The sequence below is a fragment of the Eptatretus burgeri genome, chromosome 12 (assembly GCF_056783735.1).
Source record: "Eptatretus burgeri isolate ZD-2024b chromosome 12, Ebu_testis_v1, whole genome shotgun sequence".
Lineage (NCBI taxonomy): Eukaryota > Metazoa > Chordata > Myxini > Myxiniformes > Myxinidae > Eptatretus > Eptatretus burgeri.
In genome coordinates, this window is record NC_140972.1 from 85,967,491 (window position 1) to 85,992,388 (window position 24,898).

General features: G+C 36.0%; 1 protein-coding gene across 1 annotated transcript in view; it reads right to left on the reverse strand.

Annotated features, from left to right (window-relative positions):
• The window catches only part of LOC147016037 (neogenin-like), a 557,153-nt gene that overhangs the window by 251,380 nt on the left and 280,875 nt on the right, over positions 1-24,898 (reverse strand). The gene's annotated exons all lie outside the window — the stretch shown is intronic.

A 24,898-nucleotide genomic window follows, 5' to 3' on the forward strand; every position in this document is an offset into this window, starting at 1 on the left:
GTGATAATCTGATCGGCCAATGTCTCGACCGAGGTGTATATAATAATGCACTATTGTACACTGCTCCCTGCCAATTCCAACTCCAAGCGGTGCAAGATGTCATTTCAGGGTGCCATAGGTCTTCAGTGCCCATCGATGATGTGCACCAAAAGGGCGTACTCAGTTGTCGCTCCGTTTTATTGTCACTTTGCAAAAAAAAAATTTTGACAAGTATGTTGAGAACTTCCTTTTGTTTGTTTGTTTGTTTGTTTATTTATCTCTTCCGCTCACCTTTAATTGCCTACAGATAATTTTAAACTGATCTACACGAAACTTCGCCATATGGTGGAGTTGGTGGTCTGACAGAATCCTATTTATTTTGAGGTCAAATGGTAATCATAGACCAAAGGTCAACAACTTTTTTAAATTTCTAAAATCCTCAATTTTCATCCAATTGACTTCAATTTTGAGGGGAATTTGCATATCAGGTCACTGAATTTAACCACAAACTGTCTGAGATCAAAATAGGCCAAAAGGTAAACATAGGCCAAAAAGTCAAGACAGTCAACCCCCGCTTCATCGCGGTTCAACTATCGCGCCCCCGGTTCATCGCGGGTTTTCCCTTGGAATGTAACTAATTTTTTCTGCGGATTCCCCCGGTACATCGCGGAAATAATATATAAAATATAAATTATAACGCGTGGTGCTCGACCAGTTACGCAACGCACGAGACAAAGTTTCGCTTGTGAGCTTCGAATATTTTCTACGTTTTTTTTCTCCAAGCCCCACGATGCCGCCCAAATGCCATGCACCTTCTAAGGCTTCTGGCAAGGAACCGAAGCGCCAGAGGAAGGGCCTGGGACGCTCCAGGAGAAGGTTAAGGTAAAGGTGCTCAATATATGCTTCGGGAAGGAAAAAGGTTTGCCGCCGTTGGACGAGCACTGCTCATACCCAGCACCTCAAAACCGACCAGACCAGACTAGTCGATCTCTGGCACCTCAAACCCAATCACTGCCAAACCGACCAGACCAGACGAGTCGATTTTTTGGGGAGGCGTCCATTCATCGCGGATTTTCACTTAGCGCGGGGAGGTTTGGAACATAACCCCCGCGAGAAACGGGGGATTACTGTATAAGCCAAATTTCTAAAATTGTCAATTTTCATCCGATTGACTTGAAATTTGAAGAGGATTTACATATCAAGTCAGTGAATTCAACCACCTATTATTTGAGGTTAACATAGGCAAAAAGGTCAACACGGGCCAAATTTCTAAAATTGCCAATTTTCATTCCATCAACTTGAAATGTGAAGAGCCTTTAAATATCAGGTCACTGAATTCAACCACCTATTATTTTTGAGATGAATATAGGCTGAAAGGTCAAATAGGCCAAAAGGTCAAAATAGGCCAAATTTCTAAAATCCTCAATTTTCATTTGATTGAATTGAAAATTGAAGAGTGTTTGCAAATGAGATCAATAAATTCAACCACCAACTATTTTTGAGATCAACATAGGCCAAAAGTTCAATATACGTCAAGGTCAACATAGACCAAGATTTGTAAAATTGTCAATTTTCATCCAATTGACTTTAAATTTGAACAGGATTTTCAAATCAGCTCACTGAATTCAACCACCAATTATGTTTGAGGTCAACATAGGCCAAAGTTCAACATTGGCCAAAGGTCAACAACTTAGGTGCAATTTCTAAAATCCTCAATTTTCATCTGATTGACTTGAATTTTATATAGGATTTGTATATCAAGTCAATGAATTCAACCACCAATTATTTTTATAAGGTCAAAAGGTCAACAGAGACCTAATTTCTAGAATTCAGAGAAGGGGCAAAAAACTAAATATATTGTTACGGTTGTGGAAATTCACAGATCACCATTCAGGTTCCCTGAAGATCAGTTATGTCGATAAGTGTGTGTCCAGGTTAGATTTCCCCACCGATGTATAACGGGCTTTATTCGTGGGCCGGGCTGTGAATCTTAAGGTAGTGTTATTCTTTTCTATCTTTATTTTAAACAATCATCTCCTCACCACCTTCTCCACAACCGCCAACATCTCCTCACCACCTTCTCCACAACTGCCAGCATCTCCACAACAGTGCCATCTTTTCACCAGCAACAACATCCCCAACAAACAACATCACTACAACCACGCCACCTCCACCAAAACACCAACAAACTCCACAACCACGCCACCTCCACCAAAACGCCAACAAACTCCACAACCACGGCATCTCTACAAACAAAAAGAACTCAACAACTCCCGCCCTGATATTCTGGGATGAAAACAGGATTGACGGTTGGGGCGGGTCCCTCAGAACGGGTAAATAAAAGTGACGGTTACAAAAAGTATGCTCCGAAGAAAAAGAACCCGATCACTCCTAGGATTTTTCCCCCGCGCGCCGAGAAGGGAGAGCGAACGCCCCGGGGCAAAAAAAGCCGCGTTCGCTGGCTGGAGACCAGAGTCGAGTTGGTGAGAGAGTGGAGTGGGTGAGTGGAGTCGAGTTGGTGAGTCCAGTCGAGTGGAGAGTTGGTGGAGTCAAGTGGAGTTCGGGTCTGGAGACCAGAGTTGGGAGACGAGAGTCAGAGTCGGGAGACGGCCGTGGAAAGTCGGGCGCGCTGCTAGGCCCTGGACCCACCAAGCCGCCGTGCCAACAGCTGCCGCTTTGACAATAGAGGGTCGCCGACAGAAAGACCAATCGAGTCGCCTCAAGGGTGACAAAGGTAACCTGCACGGCCTTGCGGAGCTCTTTCGGTCATCCCAGCTCCGATAAACATTAAAGGCTTATGAGCCCAGTGCTATCTTTCTTTTCTGGGGTTTTTGCATGAAAGTCTGTGGCGCCTTGTCCGTAAGTAGAATTGTTGTAAGTGCATGTACGTAATACATAGATATCGGCTGTAGGTTTTTGCTCGTGTCTTGTCCCCTATCCCCATTCATTGCATTGCTTACGTGTAAAAATAAATGTCCCCATTGTTGAAATGTCACCTGCTCGTTGCGTCCTTTCATGCCATTGACTGCCATAATTGCGTTCAGAATAAATAGCTGGCTGATTAATATCCGATAAAACGTACATCTGGCCCGACGGGGCTTGGCGATATAAACCGCTCGGCAATCGCAAACGGAGCGAGCTGCTTAAAGCGACACATTTTCGTGCAGGCTCCGTTGAGGTGGAAATCCCCGACATTTATGTCTGCGCGAATAATTAGGTACATCGACAATTCGGTGATCGACCCTGTAGCGCGTGGGCAGAAGAGTTGGTTGGTTTATGGTGTGGTTAACAACACCCATAGCTGCGTTTCAGCGTTGATCCGAAAAGCTGCAACTAGATTGCTCGTTCGGTGGGCGCGCAAGGCCGCAATTTAGCTGAAGGCGGTCGCCCGCACGCCGGGCGGGCGGAAATCCACAACAATATCATGATATCTCAAAAAGTTGTGGATGAGTTATGACAAAATTAGGTGGATTTAAGTTGGTTAGGTGACAAGATCAAGCCAATTTCATTTTGGTTCAAATCCAGCTTATCAATAGGATACAAAATGTAAACTGTTCAGCCTGGCAGAGGTAGCGCTCTTCCAAGTGCCATTCCACAATGTTCTGTTTTGCCAAGTGTCACTCCATGAGTGATTTTTCATTTTCTTGTTTGTTTGTTTGTTTGTCCAGGCAATATCTCAGCCATCCTTTGAGCTAGGAAGCTGAAATTTGGGCACAATAGTGAACAAGTGCTTTGGCCAAAACTATTTAAAAATTTTAAAAGTTCATTAATTAATTGATTAAAATTATTAATATAAATTACTTATTTACTTTCTTTCTCAACTGGACAATATCTTAGGCACCTTTTGAGCCCAGAATTCCCCATGTTCTTGTATTCCCCATGTTCTTGTATACCCCGTGTTCCCTGCCCCATCTCTCTCCCTTCCACATATCTAATGTCTCTGTTCCCCACTGTTTTGTCCTTCCCACTCCCACCCCTCGTCTCATGCCCCCCTTGCTGTGCGTTGTGTGTTTGCTCTCACACGAGCCTCGACAAGGTATACACAAAAAAAGAAAAAAGAAGAAGCTGATATTTGGACATTTGAGTGACCAATTGATCTGACTATAAAGGGTATTTTTGATTTATTGATTAATCAATTAATAAATTAGTCATTTAATTTTTCGATGAATGACTTGATTAATTAATTTTCAAAAAGTTACAGATTCGGATGAAAGAATGGTGGTTTAGGTATGCTATTAGCCAATTGACTAAGAAATTATTTTACGATTATTATTTATTTATTTCAATTATGAAATTAATAAATAAATTATTGTTCACCACTCCCTCTAAAATTCTGTCTCCATTTGTTGTAAGGCAGTATCGCCAGGCGTCAAAGGGGCGCCCTGGCAATGTCACCCGCTGGAAGATATATTATTTATTTATTTTGGCATGGAGGCGGTGTACATTAACTGTCGCTCTACTTGTTTAGGTTTATGTTTAGTCCACCTTTTTGGCTGGCTATGGCCAGTTCTTCAAGCATTTCTCCATCTTGCCAAGATGATGTGAAATCATTATAGTATTGCCAGCAAATCAGAGATGGTGCTGGTATTCTTTATTGATATTTACTCTGTTGCTCGTCCAATCAATTTCCCCCAAATATGTTTTCCCAGACGTGCTGTATTTAAGAGTGCTGTAGATATTGTGTCTCCCTGTCTAACTCTCTTCCTAATATTGATCTAAGCACTCTTCCAGTCAAGTCAGATGGTAGCTGAGCAGTCTCAATATGTTTTTCAAGAGCATAAATAATTTACGTTGGACGCCTTGTTCTTTTACAGTTGCTCAAATTGTATTTGTTTCCAACAAGTCAAAATCTTTATCATCGCCCCTACAAAAGTAAGGCAGAAAGACTTACTAAATTTATCACACCTTTGGCTTTTTTTTTACTTTTTTACTTTTTTTTACCATTTTACTTTTTTACCATTTTACCATGTGAAAGTGATCAGTTGTACCAAAGCCTTAACAAAATCCTGTTTGTTCTCTTGGTTGGTCGTCATCTGCTATTTTCTCCAATCCGATTGTGAATATCATGTTGAGAAGTTCTTGTAAACATGAGACAAAATAATAATTGGTCAACTGTTAAAGATTTTTCAAGTCTCCTTTCTTGAAAAAAAAAATCGTTAATTGGAATTATTTCCATGTTTTCGTATCCTTTTCTTTCTGATACAATCTGAGAACAATTAAAGAAGTTTTGTTGCGAAAGGCTTCCCATCTTCATTCAGAATATCGATTGCTTTTTCATCAAGTCCTGGGACTAGCTTGTTTCCCTTCAGGGAATACATTGCTTGTTCGTTTTGTTCATTTTTACTTTGGGAACATGTTCTTTTTGTTCAGGTGCTTCAGTATCAACAGGCTTGTCTGACATGATTCAAATAACTCCTTTATTCTTTGTCAGATTTAATCTTTGTTTGCCAGTTCTTTTCCACTTTTATGTCTCAGACTTTGTGATTTTCTGCTTTCCCAAGTGATGTTTGTTGTTCGGCTCTCTTAAAAAAAAAAAATTCTAAAAATATTTCCCACTAATTCAATGTCTCTTTTCCTTGTGTCTTCTCTAATCCTTTTCATGATTGTCTTACAAAGTTCTACATATTGTATCCAGTTCTTATTATTGTCTCTTTTTAGTTTTCTCCTCCCGACCATCTGCTTTATGCTATTTGAGGCCACATCAATTCTATTTTGTGTTTTACAGGCCCATCAACAATTAAATTTCAAAAATCGAAATAAAAATAAAATTGGAAATTGCTTCTTTTATTTTTATACAACAAAGTACGACAATAAATTTTCAAGTGTTTTATTTTAGAAGTAGTCCAGTTGCCCGGTTGAGTACCTTGTTGTTGCGAGAAGTGTCGATAGAAAAAGTTTAGCTTGGTTGCCGGAATGGCAACCTTGGGGACTCAGAAAATTTGCATAAATCCAAGATGGCCACCACGGACGAAGGTGGAAAATAACTTTTCAACCAATCAACCTACAATCACATGTGATACATTTTTTTCCGTATAATTTTGAGATGAGGAATCGATTTCTGAGGGCAGTTGTGTGGTTCGGGGTCAAATTCAGGGTCAAACATCAAGTTCAATGTCATTTTTGGACTATTGAGGGGTTAACACTTTTTGACCCCTGCATCAACTGCAGATCACTCCTACTCGATAGTTGATGAACAATCCCATTGATTCTAATCTCACTTCTTCTTTTCAGGAAAACATATGATGGCTGACTCAAGGTGTCTTCTCCCGGTGTGTCACGGAGGTGGACAAGAAACGAAATTCACTGAGATCGGGATCAAGAAGCTCATCTCGTGCACCAAATCCCGTGGAGATGGGGACCTGCAGGCTAAGCTACAGAACATTATTGATGTTGGTGGAGATGCGGCAAGCATAGCCTAGCACAAAGGTTGCTACTGTACTTATACATCAAAAGAGAAAATTGAGAGAGTGAGAAAGTCACAGAAAAGAAAGGCTGAAGATGAGGATGTAAGGACAACTACAAGGTCTCATACAAAGGTCGCTGACAAAGGTGTGTTTGAGTACAAACATGATTGTATGTTCTGTTCTGTAGCGAGGAATGTTTACCCATTGATGATAGACACCCAGAAAGATGGGACCGTGTTCGTGAGTGTATGACCAAAGAACGTTTTGACACAGAACGCAACCCACTCCCAACTATGAAAGATATGCTCCTTGATGTTGGTGAGCAGCGTAATGATGATGTCGCTAGAAGGGTCAAGTTGCACCTTGCTTTTGTTTCTGATCTACCTTCTGCTGAGTGCAAGTACCACGTCCGCTGCTGTAACAGTTTCATGAAAGTCCCCACATATGCCGATTTGCCAACTGGTAGTGCAAATGAAAATGCTCTGAAGGAAGTCATTGAGTACATGAACCGAGAAAGGTCCAGAATATGGAATAGTGTTGAACTGCATTCCCTGTACTTGGATCTCGGTGGCAAGCTCGCTCGACGTGACATGTTTAGCAAGTTGACTGACTGCATGAGTAAGGATGTTATCGTTGTTCAGTAGATGGCTGTGCTACCATTGTTGGTTTCCGTGAGTCCGTTGCTAAAAGTCTCAAGATAGTTAAGGTAGATGATACGGATGAGAGGGGCATTGCTTCCGTGGTGAGCCAGATCAAGCATAAGGCACGGTCGGTCAAGTACAACAGTGCCAATTACGACGATCAGAGTTTACACAGGCCAACACAATCAAGGCGATGAGCCCAAGTTTGTTGAAGTTGGCTTCGGACCTAGTCTCCGGTGGTAAAGTGACCAAGAAATCTCTGAGCCTGAGCCAGTCAATTCAGAGTCACGTTACAGGTACCAGAACTCAGACAACATGAGGATTGGCCGTCAAACTGTTGCACCGGCATGGCAGTTCCGAACTTCTCAAGCTCCTTCATGAGCGGGGCTTCACGACCTCGTACGATGAGGCCCTGAGATTACGAAAATCAGCCGCTCGTCCACTACGTGACAATGCACAGGTTCTCCACCAGTTCATGGGGTTGTGTAGAACAGTCATCTTCGCGTTGTTTGACAACTTCGATCTCCAGGTATTCACACCCAATGGTCGACGCACTACCCATGTCCTCTCACATGAATTCCAGCAACCTCATCCCGCAGGTATGCTGGAGTATGGCCGCGCTAAGCCAGGGATGCAGACCATACTCGCAAAATCTGCTGACCAGCAGGCTCCACCTGAACTTGACATCACGAAGTATGGGTGGGAAATAACAGATGGCACCCCAGTACCAGCAACCTCCGATCAGCCCCCAGGACCCCAAGATCTCATGTAGTGCGGTGCGGCTGTAAGGCGGCGGTGAAGGTGTGCGGCACTGAACGTTGCAGCTGTCAGCATGGAAAGATATCATGCACTGTGTACTGCGCTTGTGCTTGTAGTGACGCCTGCTTCAACCCGTTCAAGACAGGAGATGAAGACCAAGATGAAGTGGAAGAGGAAGGAGAAACAGATGTGGAAGATGACGAGGAAACTGAACATCTTGAACTGACGATGAATGGGAGTGATCGCCATTAATGAATAAATGCTTGACCACCATCGCTCTGAAAATTTCATTATTATTATATTATTTCATTCTTGGCCGAAAATGACCTTGACCTTGACCTTTGACCCTGAATTTGACCCCGAATCACAAAATTGACCTCAGAAATCAATTCCTCAGGTAAAAATTATATGGAAAAGAGCTATCACGTGTGATTGTAAGTTAATTGGTTGAAAAGTTATATTCCACCCCCCCCCCAATCGGTGGCGGCCATCTTGGATTTATGCAAATTAGTGGAGTTCCCCAAGGTTGCCACTCCGGCAACCAAGCCAAATTTTCTCTATAGACCCATGTTAGAGTAGGGTGAATATACTGATTCTGGCTCACTTTTCCCCATGCAAGTGAATGGGGATTTTCAGCGATTTTTTTTTCCCCTAAAAATAAACCCCCTTTTTATCCCAAGGTATATTTATTTGTCTCCCCTTTTAACCTTGGGGCACTCTTTTCAAATAACCAATGCAATAAGATAAAGATTTGTTCAAGTAGTAAAGGAGTAATGTGATTTGTAAAAGGTGATTCTAAATAAATATCTGAAACATGTAAGCCTCGGGACACTCTTTTTCAAATAACCAATGCATATTGTTTAGCTCACTCATTGAACTTATAAAGATTTGTTCATTCTCAAATTCCTTCAATAGTTTAATTTCCTTTGCACAATAATCCCCATCCAAAATATTTAAAAATAAAACATTTGAATCTTTATATTTTTTTAAGATACCCCTTTTGTGCCATTATGAAATAATAAACTTCTCTTAATCCTCTTGTTTGACCACCTCCTGAGCCTCAGGTTATTTTTTAATAAGCCACGCCCACTTTTTCATAAAGTGAGCGTTGTGAGCGACCAAGACCCACAGAATAAGCTCGACCTTGATGAGTCAGAATACAAGTTTTACCTTGGAGACTCAAAAATTTTGAAAAAAATCAGTAAATGAGTTCTGCCTTGATGGTTTAAAGAACTACCTTGGAGACTCAGGAAAAGGGTTCTGCCAAGATGGTTCTAAATATGGGGCCCACCTTGGAGACTCACAAATTTTGAAAAAATTAGTAAATGAGTTATCCTTGGTGGTTTTAAATATGAAACCTACCTCGGAGATCTCACAAATTTTGAAAACGATCAGTAAATGAGTTCTGCCTTGATGGTTTAAATAACTACCTTGGAGACTCAGGAAAAGGGTTCTGCCAAGATGGTTCTAAATATGGGGCCGACATTGGAGACTCACAAATTTTGAAAAAATAGCAAATGAGTTATCCTTGGTGGTTTTAAATATGAAAACTGACCTCGGAGACCTCACAAATTTTGAAAAAAATCAGTAAATGAGTTCTGCCTTGATGGTTTAATTAACTACCATGGAGACTCGGGAAAAGGGTTCTGCCAAGATGGTTCCAAATATGGAGCCTGCCTTGGAGACTCACAAATTTTGAAAAAAATCAGGAAATGAGTTATCCCTTGGAGACTTTGTAAGATGGTTTTTATTTTGGAGACTTGAAATGTGGGGTCTGGCTTGATAACTCACAATGTGATACATATCTTGGAAACTCAACAGGAATGTGGTTATACCTTGAAGACTTGGAAAGTTGGGTTTATTTTGGAGACTTGAAATGCTATCACTCTTTGGGATCTCAACCTATCGATGTAGTTCTTTGTTGGATGGTGCTTGATGAGAGCAATATCAAGAAAGTTCTGGGAAGAAAGTGCAGGAAAGTTCTTACTCCACCTTTCTACTTCATAAAACCTGAAAGCCTTAAAAGACAGAATTGGAAGAAGAGAAAAAACATAAAAATATATATTGTTAGTTCTGGGAAGAAAGTGCAGGCTTACTCTACCTTTCTACTTCATCAAACCTGAAAGTCTTAAAAGACAGATTTGGAAGAAGAGAAGAAAAAAAAACATAAAAAATATATATTGTTGAAATACGTATTGAAAAAAAAAAAGACATTGTGTTGGGCGAGGGTTGGGGTTGAGATTTTGAATGTGAGGGTTGGGGTTGAGATTTTGAATGTGAGGGTTGGGGTTGAGATTTTGAATGTGAGGGTTGGGGTTGAGATTTTGAATGTGAGGGTTGGGGTTGAGATTCTGAATGAGGGTTGGGGATGAGATTTTGAATGAGGGTTGGGGATGAGATTTTGAATGTGAGGTGTTGGGGTTGAGATTTTGAATGTGAGGGTTGGGGGACACACACACACACACACACACACACACACACACACACACACACACACACACACACACACACACACACACACACACACACACACACACACACACACACACACACACACACACACACACACACACCAAACAAAAGTTAAGCCTTGACTATTCAGCTGAGGATTCTGTGTTTTGGATTCACAGATCTAAGAACGTCCCCCCTTGACACACACCTGTTATTCATGCCACCTGTTATTCACCTCTGACTTGGCCCTCGAGTGTCCACAACGGTGTATAGAAGGAGGGAGTGAAGCGCCAACCCATTGCTCCAATTGCACACACATTATATATTGTTATACACCTCGGACTTGGCCCTCGAGTGTCCACAACGGTGTATAGTAGGAGGGAGTGAAGCGCCAACCCATTGCTCCAATTGCACACACACACACACACACACACACACACACACACACACACACACACACACACACACACACCAACAAACAAAAGTTAAGCCTTGACTATTCAGTTGAGGATTCTGTGAACGTCCCCCTTGACACACATTATATATTGTTATACACCTCGGAATTGACCCTTGAGTGTCCACAACGGTGTATAGTAGGAGGGAGTGAAGCGCCAACCCATTGCTCCCATGGGTAGTATCTGCTTAGTTTTGTCTTTTGTAATTCCTGTGAATAAAATGAACCTAAAATCTCTTCCCCTTCTAAATCATATATCTTATAAGTCCAAGGAACCATATATATTACATCAACAATTTAAAAAAGTTCATTCGCCCATCGTTTAGTATAACCTTTTTCAAAATGAGATTTCCACCTAAATATTCTTACGATATCACCAACTTTGAACTTAGGTATTCTGACATGAATCCCTTTTTCATATTTTAATTTTGTAAATGTTTCTGATGGTTTCATATTCGTTGACGTGTGAATTGTGTCATTATACTTATCCACAATATCCTGAATAAAAGATCACCATTGTTGTGAACCGAGTTGTGTGAATTTTTGATATAATCTCTCTTTTAAGGTAGATTAAAACATTCAACAACAATGGCCTTCCCTTCATTAAAGGTACTCTATAATGTAATACTGTTATTTTATAGTAAATTCATAAATGTCTTGTTATAAAACTCTCCACCCTCATCAGTCCACAATTTTTTTAGGTTTTCTCTTACTTTTATTAAATATCTGTTGAAAGGCTAACATAAGAGTATTATTACCTGTTTTGTTTTTTAAAGGGACAACCCATGCGTATCTCCTCCTCAAATCAATAACGGTTAAAGCATACATGTACCCCTTATCATTATTGAGTTCAATCAAATCAGCGGACCAGATATAATCAACTTCCTTGGAAGAAACCTTCCTTCTACGAAACTTTGTGAATATTGGTTTATGTAATTCATGAGACAATTGCTCTTCAGTCTTAATGACATCATTAGAACCTATAAATTTTTTGAATTTCCAAGCCCAAGTTTCAATTTAGCACTGATCATCTTCTTCACGATGAATCTATCAACTTTTTCACTTCGCGTTGGATTTCGTATCAGAGATAAATTATACAACATTTCTCTATCGGCTTCATGCTTTTCTTCCAACGTCGTGATATTCCCATAATCAATATCGTGCCTCATGCACACTTCATCAACCCCATTCACGGGCATACTCCATGATTTAGGATTGTCTGCCTCATCTAATCTTTTATCCAAATTTGTGCCTGGACCACAGAAAGAATACCCTGGCCGAGGTAATTCCCCTGGTATTCCAGTAGTTGTAAATTTACTTCCTGAAAAAAACTTTTGTACATCTCCTCCACGTTTGTGTTTGGAGATAAATTGTTTTTTTTTTGAACCACACACCGAACATGTACCTTTTTGTATAACCCTGTTATTTTTACTTTTAAAATATGAAATATTTTTTGTATTAGTTTCCTTTTTACATTTGAGACAATAACTCTTTTATTTATGAGAAAAATTCCTACAGAGTGCGAAAACCTTTTTAGTTTCCAACATGCACATTTGAATCTTCATTTTTAAAACATAAAGAATCCTCAGAAATGCCTTCACTCTCTCCTCCATTTATTTAAGGAAAAAAATGAAAAACTTGAATTGAAATCAATATCTTGCCGATGACAATAGTCTTATCGAAAATATTGCAAATAGACTTGTCAATTCTTTGTTTTCCTCCACAGTGGGTTGGGTTATTTTCTGTTATACCTCCAATCTTTTTTAATCTCACTGGTTTCCATATTTTGATATTTATTCATTCTCGCTCTTTCCACCCTCTCCTCCCTCTCCTCCTTCACTCTCTTCTCTCTCTCCTCCTTCTCTTTCTTCTCTCTCTCCTCCTCTTTCTTCTCTCTTTCCTCCTTCTCTCTCTTCTCCCTCTACTCCTTCTCTCTCTCCTCCATGTCTTCCTCATCCCTTACTATTATTGAATCGCTTACACCCCATAGAATATCATACATATATTCATTGGGATTTCTTGTTATTCCTGTATCCAAAATAATTTATTTTTCAACAGGAAACCAATAAAATTTCTTTTGAATTTCTAAAAGAGCCTTATGTTTTCTTATCTTTATAAGTTTTTTCATTATTTAACATTCCAATTAAATCCAAAGTTGTTGGATTATCAACATCAGTATAAAGCCAATCTATTATTGAAAATACCTCATTCTTATGTTGTAGAACATATTTATTAAAATACCGAATACCCTTTTCTCGAAGGTATGCTTGGACACAGAATTGATAATTTTCTTGAAGTCTTCCTGCTGTCATTTATGTATTAGAAATATATGTTAGAATAATATTATGACACGAAACACCTCCCCATCTTCCCATAGTTAAATAATTTTGTATTTCCTTACTTATTATATATAATCCTGTTTTTTCTGTTTTCATGATATAAACTCGGGCAAAACCATTATTATATTTACCCTTATTAAATTCTTTTATTTGTTGTTTACGAATCGTGCTTCCACAAAACTCATTCTCCATACCAAGTGGATAATATTCTTCCTTACGAGACTGATTTAATTGTTCCAGGTCTTCTAGGTCAATTTTAAATGACAAATTATACCCTAAATCATTCATATCATACCCCATTGTTCTTTTCTCAATCAAACGATACGCCCTTCTTTATAAAAATTTATTGTAATTCGAACTGTGAGTTCTGTATGACCTGGAGATAAAATCAACACTTCTGTATCTTTGGAATACACGGCCGTTTTATTTAAGGATATATATATATATATATATATATATATATATATATATATATATATATATATATATATATATATATATATATATATATATATATATTGTGATAAATCGCTTAATCTTACCAAGTCATTCGCGTCAGTCAAACTTGGATAATTATTTTAATTTATAAGCATTTTTCATAATAATATTTTTTGTCATACGATATTTATGTCGTTCAGCCTGTGCCTTTGTGTAATAATTTGATAAATCAATATTCAGTTCTTGGGATACACCAAAGATGGAACCATCTTTACCAACATGTCATTTATATTAGATTAAAAATAATGTCATAACATTTTTAATTTTTGTCGAGTTGAAATAACACATAGAGACATAATTGACCACAACACTTGGAATTTAATTCTTGTACTTGAAATGTTTTATAAACACCATTCTGTAAGAATTTTATGACTTCAACAGGTGGTGGAAGAGCAAAACTATCAAAATAATATTTGTCTTGACTATTAAAAATACAAACCCAATGAGAACCGTTCCCATTATTATCTTCTAAGTTCATAATAATATTCTTTGTATGTTTAGGCACGTTTGTTAATTCAGGTATCAGACAAATAACCACATTATGAATTTTTAATTTCTTACAATATTTGACAAGTTGTAACTTTGATGTTGTATTCTTTACAAATTCTTTAAACCACTCATCAATGCTCATTTATTTATTAGAAAGATATAATCCATTACCACTTTTAGTTAATTTTACACCTGCTTGTGCGAAAGAAGAAAGCATATCTCCAACTAACAATCTCCCTTTATCAGGCAGACCTTCAAGTTTTTCAGCAAAATCTACAATGACACCACTTCCACTAATTTGTTTCTCCAACTATTTATGTCTTTCCAATTCTTTTTGAGCCCAGAGTTGAGCCTTCCTTTCGTTGGCAGTTTTCACTGCTGTTGAAATACCACCCGTCAATGCTCCAACCACACTTAAACCAGCAAATAAAGGAATTAGAAATGGGAGAAATCCTCCACTCGTCTCTCTTATTGAATATTTTTTCAACATTGGTTTTGTCATTTTAATTTTAAGTGAGCCAGTATCGTTCAAGATTTTAACCTGTTCTCTTGTGAGCAAAACATCAATTCTTACTGCTCCTTTTCTCTGAATTGTATTGATGTTAATCATACAAGGCTTTTGATTTTGAACACAAGATGATAGTTTATGAAGATTGATTTGATTAACATAAACCCCAGTTGGTACTTTGCCACTCATTTATTTAAAAAATATTACGTGAGACGAATCATAACACCATTATCTGTATTAATCTGTAATTATGTTTCTTCCAAAAGCAAACAATATGCATCAACTTCCTCACTCTCACCTCTTTCAACGTATAGGGAAGTATCCACTCAGTTTGACTTTATAGTTTCGTTTTGAGTACTCAGGTCAAACGCATAGATTGTATACAAACTTTTAAATGCTGTCAGATCCAAAATAGGTTCTTTATTTCCATTACTTTCACACACCTTTTGGTAAGACTTGTATGCTTCAGCATAATCATTTTTTTCCCAATTAATTTCCAATCTATCTCGTGGATAAAATGTTCCATCTTGAGAAACATGAAGTTGTTTCACCTTAGCATTATCACTCAATGCATTATTCTTATCAGTTGCAGTAGCGCCATCTGTTTTTTTTCAAAATGATCCACAGATATCGTGGCTTTCCTTCCAGAACACCCAAGTTCCACGTGTAAGTGGTTTGGTTTCGTTTAACGTGTTGACGTCTTCTTTTGAGGTATGATACATTGAGTGGTTTCTTTGAGTTAAGTCTTCTATTCAACATCTCTTCTGTTTAGAGATTAGGAGTATTTTCACTAATATACCAACTCATTTCATCAATTACAAATTTATTCTGCTCACCAAAAGCACTACCAACACCAAAAAGTAATCTATTTTCAATATCATTCTGTTGTAGTTGAAATCTAATTTTAAGACCATACAGAACTTTATCATGATCACAAAATGCAAATATACCTTTAAGCGGAACTGCCACAGTAAAACTATTAACTGCTTTTGTATCATCAGAATACGTTCCTTTCCTTTGAGTATATCCAGGGTCTGTGGTTGTTCCCGTTGACATATCAGGAAAAAAACCTTCGACAGCCCCCTTTCCCATTCTATCACTGAATGTATATAGTGTAAATTTCATCATTTCAAATACAGCAGAGACATAATCAACTGCTTCAACTTCTTGTGTTCCAATGTATAAACGAACACGATCAAACATTTTCCAGATAAATCATTTGCGAGTGTAGCATTTGTGTTATTCCGAGCCTTAGTGAATTTAAATTTACACAAGAAACTTTCGGATAGATTCAAATAAGTTTGTTGATTATTTATTTCAAAACTTTTTGTACCATTTGCGTTCCAGTCTGTTCCAGTTATTGCATTTACCATGAAGTAATCTTCTTTTTTAGTGGAGTTTGAGATGACAATAGTATCATCCAAATCATAGATACTATCCATTGCTTCCATACTTTTATTTATTTAGGAAAAAAGATGTTAAAACTTTTGAAACCCTGACCCAAGTATTTGAATTATTTTCTGTCGTTCTTGGGGGGACAACTGAGTTTTGCCTTTCTTAATTTCTTTAATTGCTTATAATTTATGAGATTCCTTTTGGGCATCTTTTATGCTCTTTACAGCACCTGCTGCATTTCCCACAGCAGAAGCAGTTGAACCAATTAGGTCTTTATGTTTAAGAATAGTTGAACTGATACCCATGAGAGTATCAATTATCACATCTCCTCTAAATTGATGTCCGACACCCTTTTGTCTCTTTGGTTTATAGTATCCTCTACCAAGATACATACCTTCACCCTTGCAGTATGGGGAAAGGAACATCCCATCCCCTGTAATTATTTTATATTTTCCCAACTCGTGTTTCCTCACAATAACCATCGTATTTATTTATTGGAAAACTTCTCTTCGGTGAATTCTGATGGATATAACTTCTTCATTCAAAGAAATCATACGATTATCTTGGTCGGTTACCCTAAAATTTACTCTGTGTATGTTTTTTCCTGACACAGGGAGATAAACCAAATTTTTGGGTTCCATATTGAATTTATAACCAATTGGGGTTGAGTATGTGCTGAATGAAAATATTGCATTTGTTTTTATTTCATCATTATAAGCACCATCAATCAAATCACAGTGAATTAATACCGAATTTATTCCTGAGGATATTTGAATGACATTATCACTGTAAAACGTCCCATTACTTTCAATCTTTTTTGAGGAGAAACCCAATAACTCTCTAATGAATTATCCCTTGTGAAATCAACCTTGTAGTTATTTTTAAGTTTAATCGTTGATTTTGAAGTATGTTTTTGAACGTCTATAACAATATTTTTGTGTTCATCACCGTGTTCTTTCATAAGACGAGCAATTTCGGAAGATATTTGAGAAATCTCATATGCTCCGGGTGAGACTGTTATCCTTTTGTATCCATTTCCTGGATTATAACTAAACTTGTCATTTTTCTCAGTTATATTAAATAAGGTATTATAAGTTTCCATGGACAATAAAGATGCCTCATATTCTTTTGTTGGGTCAAGTTGCAGTGGGTATGGGAATGAAGATGTGTGGTCGCTTGTTGAGAAATTAAAACTCAGGATTGTGCTTCTCATCTTATTTAATACGAGATAAAATGTCTTTATATTGAAATTTATTAATTATTTTCATGTTCATCAACTGGTTTAAAATGGCTGATGCTTCATTAAAACAATAGTTATTTCGAGCCTTCTTAGTACCTAATAACAATAACAGTGTTCTTCTTCTTCTTCTTCTTCTTCTTCTTCTTCTTCTTCTTCTTCCGGTTGCTGCCGTCAGGGGTCGCCACAGCGGATCATCCGTATGATCCGCATTGTGATTTGGCACATGTTTTACGCCGGATGCCCTTCCTGACGCAACCCTGGTCACCTCTTACGACACAGGGATATGGTACACCTATTTTAACCGGGGTGTACACCGGCCCAGTATACTGGTACTCATTTCGCCGACCAGGAAGGATGACAGGCTGAGTCAACCCCCTGATGTATTAATTCAGTGGCCCAACGGGGCTTGAACTCAGGACCTTTTGGATCCCAAGCCGCTGCCCTAACCACTGCACTAACACCAGGAAATCTACCAACAATAACAGTGCATTCACTAATTGCGATGGGTCATTTGGAAGAAAACTAATACCTGAACCAAGGATACTTAAATCCTGAATAATGTGTTTCTCCTACTCATTCTTGCTATGTTTACCAGAAAGACTAACCCTATAATCAACAGAGTTCAGCAGTGCAATATATACTCTATCATCATTATTTTCCTAATCCAATGGTTTATCAAAATACTTTGATTCATTCCTCACAGTTGAAGCTTGTCTTCCATCTTTTGTGAGAAGAAGCATTAATCTGGGGGTTAGTTGAACAGGGGGTTGAGCAGACCCCAAGAACCTTAATTCATCATTAAATATCAATACCTTTTCTTGAACAAGATGAAATATTGCTGGTTGTTCTGTTGGAATGAGTCCTGCTTTGGTTTTTGATTCCGCTGAATATTCATTGTTTTGAAGAGCATTCACAATATAAGCAGGGGGTCGATTAATCTCTTCCAGTTGTTGAAATAATCCTTCATCATATTCTAATTCCCCTATATGCTCCAATTCTTCCTCCGTCATTTGACTGAAATCTTTTATCATTTGAAGTTTTTTAGGAGTACATTCTATTGTGGGAAATGTGGAAATATCTTTAATTTTTTTCTTTTGAAGTTTTTAAAAGTGGTTAAAAAAATTAATCTTATTTTCTTTCAAATGCTTCTTCACCCGTAAGTTTCTTTCTGCGTTTCTTCTTTATGTCTTCCTGTTGTTTTACAACTTTTGAAACCAACTCTTGATGTTCCTTAAATCTTCTTGCTCTTTCTTTCGCATCCATTTATTTCTTGGAAAATATCATTTAATACCTCATCTTGTTTCACAACAATATATTTATATTTTTCAGTCGTGTGCTTCATGTTATCTGCAAATTATTTTTACGGCATAATGTAGAACAATTATCTCAAAAATTATTTATATCTATTGAATTTAACTTGAATAAAATAAAAGTATTAGCATTTTTCTTATGGAACGACGAGGACGTTGAAAGTACGATTGACTTAGATAAATACAATTACAGGAAGAATGTCTCCCTCTTGTGTAGTCGCTGTCCATTACCGTTTGGTTTTTCTCATTAACAGAATCATCAAAGATAAAGAGGTTCTTTTCTGATTTATCCAAATCTTGGGGAGACGGTTTATCATCCGTATTATCACTAAGAATACAAGTTATCGGTTTTGATTTCTTTTTACATCTCTGTGTATCACAAAATAGTTGTATTATATCTTCAATGTTATCATCATTAAGGTTTTTTTGAAGTTTAGATAAACCAATTATATCTTCTTTTTGAATACCAGCATTAAAACCTTGTGAGAGAAGGTGATACTCTGGTTGAAAACTCGACTTTGTGAAAATTGTTAAATTATCATAATCTCAAGAGTTGGGAGTCAGGATCATCTTCAAAATTAAGCAGGTTTTTCCGCATCTGCTTGAACCAACTATGAGACATCTTCATGAATTTAGAATATTTTAATGATTGTAAAATTATATCTTATTTTCCCAAATGGGTAAAAAATCATTCATTTATATATTTGGAAAACAGGTTATTTAACTTATTATTGGCTTTTTTAGAAATGCAAGACTTTATCCTAAGTTCGGGTTAAATATCAAGATAATCCAGTATTATATTTATACAATATCTTGTGTTGATATTTCCCTGAAAATGACAATCGTGAACAATATATAACAACAATCCTTTGAACATTTCTCTAATACGTTCAGTTTCTTCCCTTGAAAGGAAAGGTGTGTTATCACCCTCATACTTTACATTCATTTCTCCAATCAATCTTGTAAAGTAATTCATTTTTGGTGTAAATCTAAAAGAATTATTTTCCTTTTTATATTTTTTATTATCATTAATTAGAAGATAATCACCGAATATGCATTGTTTATAGGCTTTTGACTCTGTGTTTTATCCCACTCTATCACACGCAGGACAATTCTCAAATTTGTCATATGGAGAATCATGGAAGTCTCGTATATTTATAAAGTAAAACTTTACATAAACTAAAATTCATCTTCAGAATCATCCATAAAACTATCATAATCTTCAGTTGAATCTTGACTCATATTTAATTAGGAGAAACAACCTTACCATTGATATCTATATACTTTTTTTCATCACCAGATTCAACTACAACATTTTTTATATGAAAGGTAATTTTACAATGATCCTTTACTACTATTGAACGAAATGTCATTTCACCTGATATATTAACATCCTTTATTTCATCAGGATTTACATCTTTAGGGTTGTTTAAAAAATACAAATTTCTCCTTGCACATTACAGATGGTCTTATCTTTTCTTTCTAAAGCTTCATCCATAAGGTTTTTGTTTTTTGATACTTTTTCTTGTTTCATTGCTTTTTCTAGTTTTGAATGTATTAACAGAAGGAGAGGAGAAACTTTTGTTGGAGATACTTCAATTGATGTTCTTCCAGGTATATTAAAGCCCTTCAACTGAAGGAAATTGAAAAACTCATTATGTACCACAATTGTTTTTATCCAATAGTTGTTATATTTGTCTTTGTTCAATTTTACATCCTTGACATATTTCTCAGTATCTTTTACAAATGAAGAGATTTATTGAAACTTGTCTTTTGTGTCTTGAAGCATTGTATTTATTAAGTGAAAAAGTTGGAGGAGAAAATGGTTTTAAGAACCTATAAATTAAACGAAATTTTCATCAAGAAAATTTTAGTTTTAGCAAAGTTTTAATATATAAATATGGTGAATACAACGTACTGCGATGTTTGTAATCACGAATATAAACATTATAAAAAACACCTTCGAACGAAGAAACACACATTTAATCTATTTCATCAAATATCTCCTCTTGATTTGGAAAGAAAACATTGTCATATCTGCTCAAAGGATGTTTTGAAGAGTAGTTATAAGAATCACCTTCAATCACAAAAACACAAGAAAAATGAGTTTAAAGTAAAGGGAGACTACTATATTGAAAACACTGATGGGGCATTTAAAGGGCATATAAAAATAAGGGTTTTTCAATTTGGAGAACCCGTCCATCATCAATAGCTGAATCAATTGACATCGTGAAACCTGATGTTGAAAAAGTTATTAAAAAGATTAAAATAAATGAAAACTTTAAAGTTTTATTTGGGAGTGAAAAAAAATATGAAAAGACATGATGAAGAACAAAATCCTTATATGATAACAGATCTTCATTTTATAACATCATTTCAATATTTTTTGAATAGTGGTGTTTATGAAGAACTATCAAGACAAGAGGAGGATGTTGATAATACAGTGGTAGGAAGTGGATTTAATATTTTAAAAAATCATCTTTTTAGATATTCACATTCTAAAATCAAACCCTCTTCAAGCTTCTTCTTATATTGAATTACCAAAAGAAATAAAACTAAAGAAGGCAGTTGTTAATATTAAGAACAATGATAATAAATGTTTTCTCTGGTCTGTTCTTGCTCAATTACATCCACCAAATTGTAATTCAGAAAGAGTAAAACAATATATGAAATGTGAGAATACCTTGGATATTAAAGATATTAAATTCCCAATGTCACTTAGAGATATTCCTAAATTTGAGAAAAAGAATAATCTTTCTATTAATGTATATGGATTAACAGATACAAACAAAGTTCAAATATTAAAAATTTCAAACAACTATAAAATGAAGAAACACACATTGATCTTTTATATTTTAGTGTTGAAAAGAATTCACATGAAACATACATCAATAATTTATCAAGAGTAATCTCTTCTCAGGTATTCAGAACAGCAAACAAAATATATCCTTGTAAGCGATGTCTTAATTCATTTCATTCAAAAGATCGATTAGAACAACATTCAAAATATTGTAGTAATCATAAATCAGCTGTAATTACAATGCCTAAACCTGGTGAAAGGATTTCTTTTGAAGATTATAATAAACCCATCATGCACCCATTTGTGATATTTGCTGATTTTGAATGTATCCTAAAAAAGATAAATACTGCTTCTCCGAATCCAAAAGAATCACATAAAAATAAAAATGACCGTTTTTACAGCCATTTTTCCCTGCTGTGCAGGGGTTAGGCTTTTTCTTGAGGCAGTGTTTTTTTATGGCCGGATGCCCTTCCTGACGCCAACCCTGGTCGCCTCTTACGACACACAGGGATATGGTACACCTATTCTAACCGGGGCATACACCGGGACCAGTACACTGGTACTCACTTCGCCGACCTCAGATGGATGACAGGCTGAGTCAACCCCCTGGTGTTAATTCAGCAGCCAACGGGGCTTGAACTCAGGATCCTGGGATCCCAAGCCACCACCCTAACCACTAAGCCAACACCAGGCTATAATCACATACAAATAAATATCAAAAACATCTTCCTTGTGATTTCTGTTATTATATCAAATCATCTGTTGGAGAAAAGTCGAATAAACTTGACCATTATAGTGGAAAAAAAGCTTCACAAGAGTTTGTAAAACAATTAGAAAAAAAATTGCGTAAGACAAACTAAATTAATGAAAGAAACAAATGAACCGATGAAATTAACCGAAGAAGAAAAATTAGAATTTAGAAAGAACAATATCTGTCATATTTGTGAGGAGGAAATTGAGGAGTCCAAAGTTAGGGATCATTGTCATCTTACTGGTAAATATAGAGGTTCCGCTCATTACTGTTGTTCTTTCCTTCTTTTATTCCAGTCTTTCTTCAGAACAGCGCCAACTATGATACACATCTATTTATAAATGAACTTTCAAAAACAGCAGGGAATATTTCTGCCATAACAAACACAAGTAAAAAGTATATTTCATTCACAAAAATGATATTTACAAAACCTTTAACTCGTATTAGGTTTCTGGATTCTTCCAAGTTTATGGGAACACCACTTGCCTATCTTGCATCAAATCTAAGCTCCACGGGGTCTTTTCCAAATCTTAATTCATTCTTTCCAAAAAAGGAAATTCTAAATAAAGAGGAAATTCAGATTAAAGAAGAATTCAAAGTAAAGAGGAAATTCTAATTAATGAGGAAATTAATGAAGAAATTCTAACTGAAGATAAAATTCTAATTATGAAGAAAATTCAAACAATGAATGAAATTCTAACTAAAGAGGAAATTCTGATTAAAGATGAAATTCTGATTAAAGAGGGAATTCTAACTCAAGAGGAAATTCAAACAAGGAATGAAATTCAAAGTAAAGAGAAAATTCTGACAAGTAAGGGAATTTATCCTGATCATTATATGGATTCATTTATGAGATTTAAAGAAACACAACTTCCTTCAAAAGAAAGTTTCTATCATAACCTTTATGAAGAAGAGATAAGTGATAAGGAATATAAACACGCTCAAGAAATATGGAAAATATTTAAGATAAAGAACCTTGGAGAATATCATGATTTGTATCTAAAAACAGGTTTTATTGTTTGCTGATGTGTTTGAAGCTTTTAGATCACTCTGTCAAAATAAAAATTGTTATGGATTAGATCCTGCCCACTATTTCACAGCTCCTGGTTTAGCTTGGAGTGCAATGTTGAAAATGACCAAACAAGATATAGATTTAATCAGTGATGTAGATATGCTTTTGATGACTGAGAAGTCAAAGAGAGGTGGAATATCACAAGTATGTTCAAAAAGATATGCGAAAGCAAATAATAAATATCTTCCAAATTATGATAGTGAAAAAGATAGTAATTATTTGATGTATTTTGATGCTAATAATTTGTATGGATGGGCAATGTCTCAATCTCTGCCTTATGGTAAATTAGAGTGGGTGGAAGAAAAGGATTATGAAAAGGCTTTGATGAATATTGTTATTTATTCTCAAGAGGAATTGAATGAGGAAGAAGAAGGTCATTATTTTGAAGTTGATTTGAGGTACCCAAGTCATCTTCATAATAAGCATAAAGATCTTCCTTTTGCATGTGAGAAAGAAACCCAAAGAAAGAATGGTTAAGTGATTATCATAAAAGTTTTAATATTAAAGGCAAATCAATAGAAAAGTTATTAACAACATTCTATGATAAAGAGGGATATGTTTTGCATCAGAGAAGCTTGATACAGTTTTTTAGAGAAGGATTGCGAGTCACTAAAATTCATAGAGTTTTAAAATTTAAACAAAGTCCTTGGATGAAAAAGTATATTAAATTCAATACAGATATGAGAACAAATACAAGAGTAAAATTTGAAGGGGAATTCTATAAATTGATTAATAATGCTGTCTTTGGAAAGACAATAATGTTAGAAACAGGCAAAACATTAGATTTGCAACATCTCGGAAAGAAGCTTCTCGATTGATAAATAAACCAAGTTTTAAGAGAGAAGAGGTTTTTTCAGAGAACTTTTCTGCTATTCATATGGAAAAGGAAAGTATTGTAATGGATAAACCAAATTATATTGGAACAGCAGTTCTTGATTTATCAAAGATATTGATGTATGATTATTTGTATAATGGTTTAAAGAAAGAGTATGGTGAAAATGTTACATTGTTGTATATGGACACTGATAGTTTTTTCCTAGATATAAAAACTGATGATGTTGATAAAGATATGAAGAAAATATTGGAGTATATGATACAAGTAATTTTAGTAAGAAGAGCGAGTTATTTTCAAAAAAAGAATGAAAAGGTTATTGGTACGTTTAAGGATGAGTTGGGTGGAAAAGTAATGAGTGAGTTTATTGGATTGAGAGCAAAGGCATATGCTTATAAGTATGGTGATCAGATTGATGAGGTTAAAGGGAATAAATAAATATGTAATAAAGAAATCAATAACTTTTAGAAATTATTATAATTGTTTGATGAATAAGAAAGAAGAATATAGGAAAATGAATGCAATAAGAAGTTATAAACATAAGATATATAGTGAAGAAGTAAATAAAAAGGCATTAGGAGCGTTTGATGATGAGATTTATTTTGGATAATGGAATAGATTGTGTTCCATGTGGATATTGTATGATAGAGTTTATAGAATAGATTGTGTTTTAACGATGGGAAGATGGGTTGGGGTTATTTAAGGGCTACCGCCACATTTCTTCACAATATATATATGGTCAAACCAAGTATTAATCAAACTAAAGAGTGGGGAAAATCTCAGTCTTGGAATATAAATGGAAAACATAATGAATGTGAAAAATATCAAATAAGTCTTGTTGAAAAAATACCTAAAACAAAGGTGAATAAAACAAATAAGTGAATCAATTTAAAAACTAGTAAGTTAGAGGATGTAAAGAAAAAATATTAATATCCTTGAATGGACTGAAAACTTTGATGGTTATAAATTGAGCAAT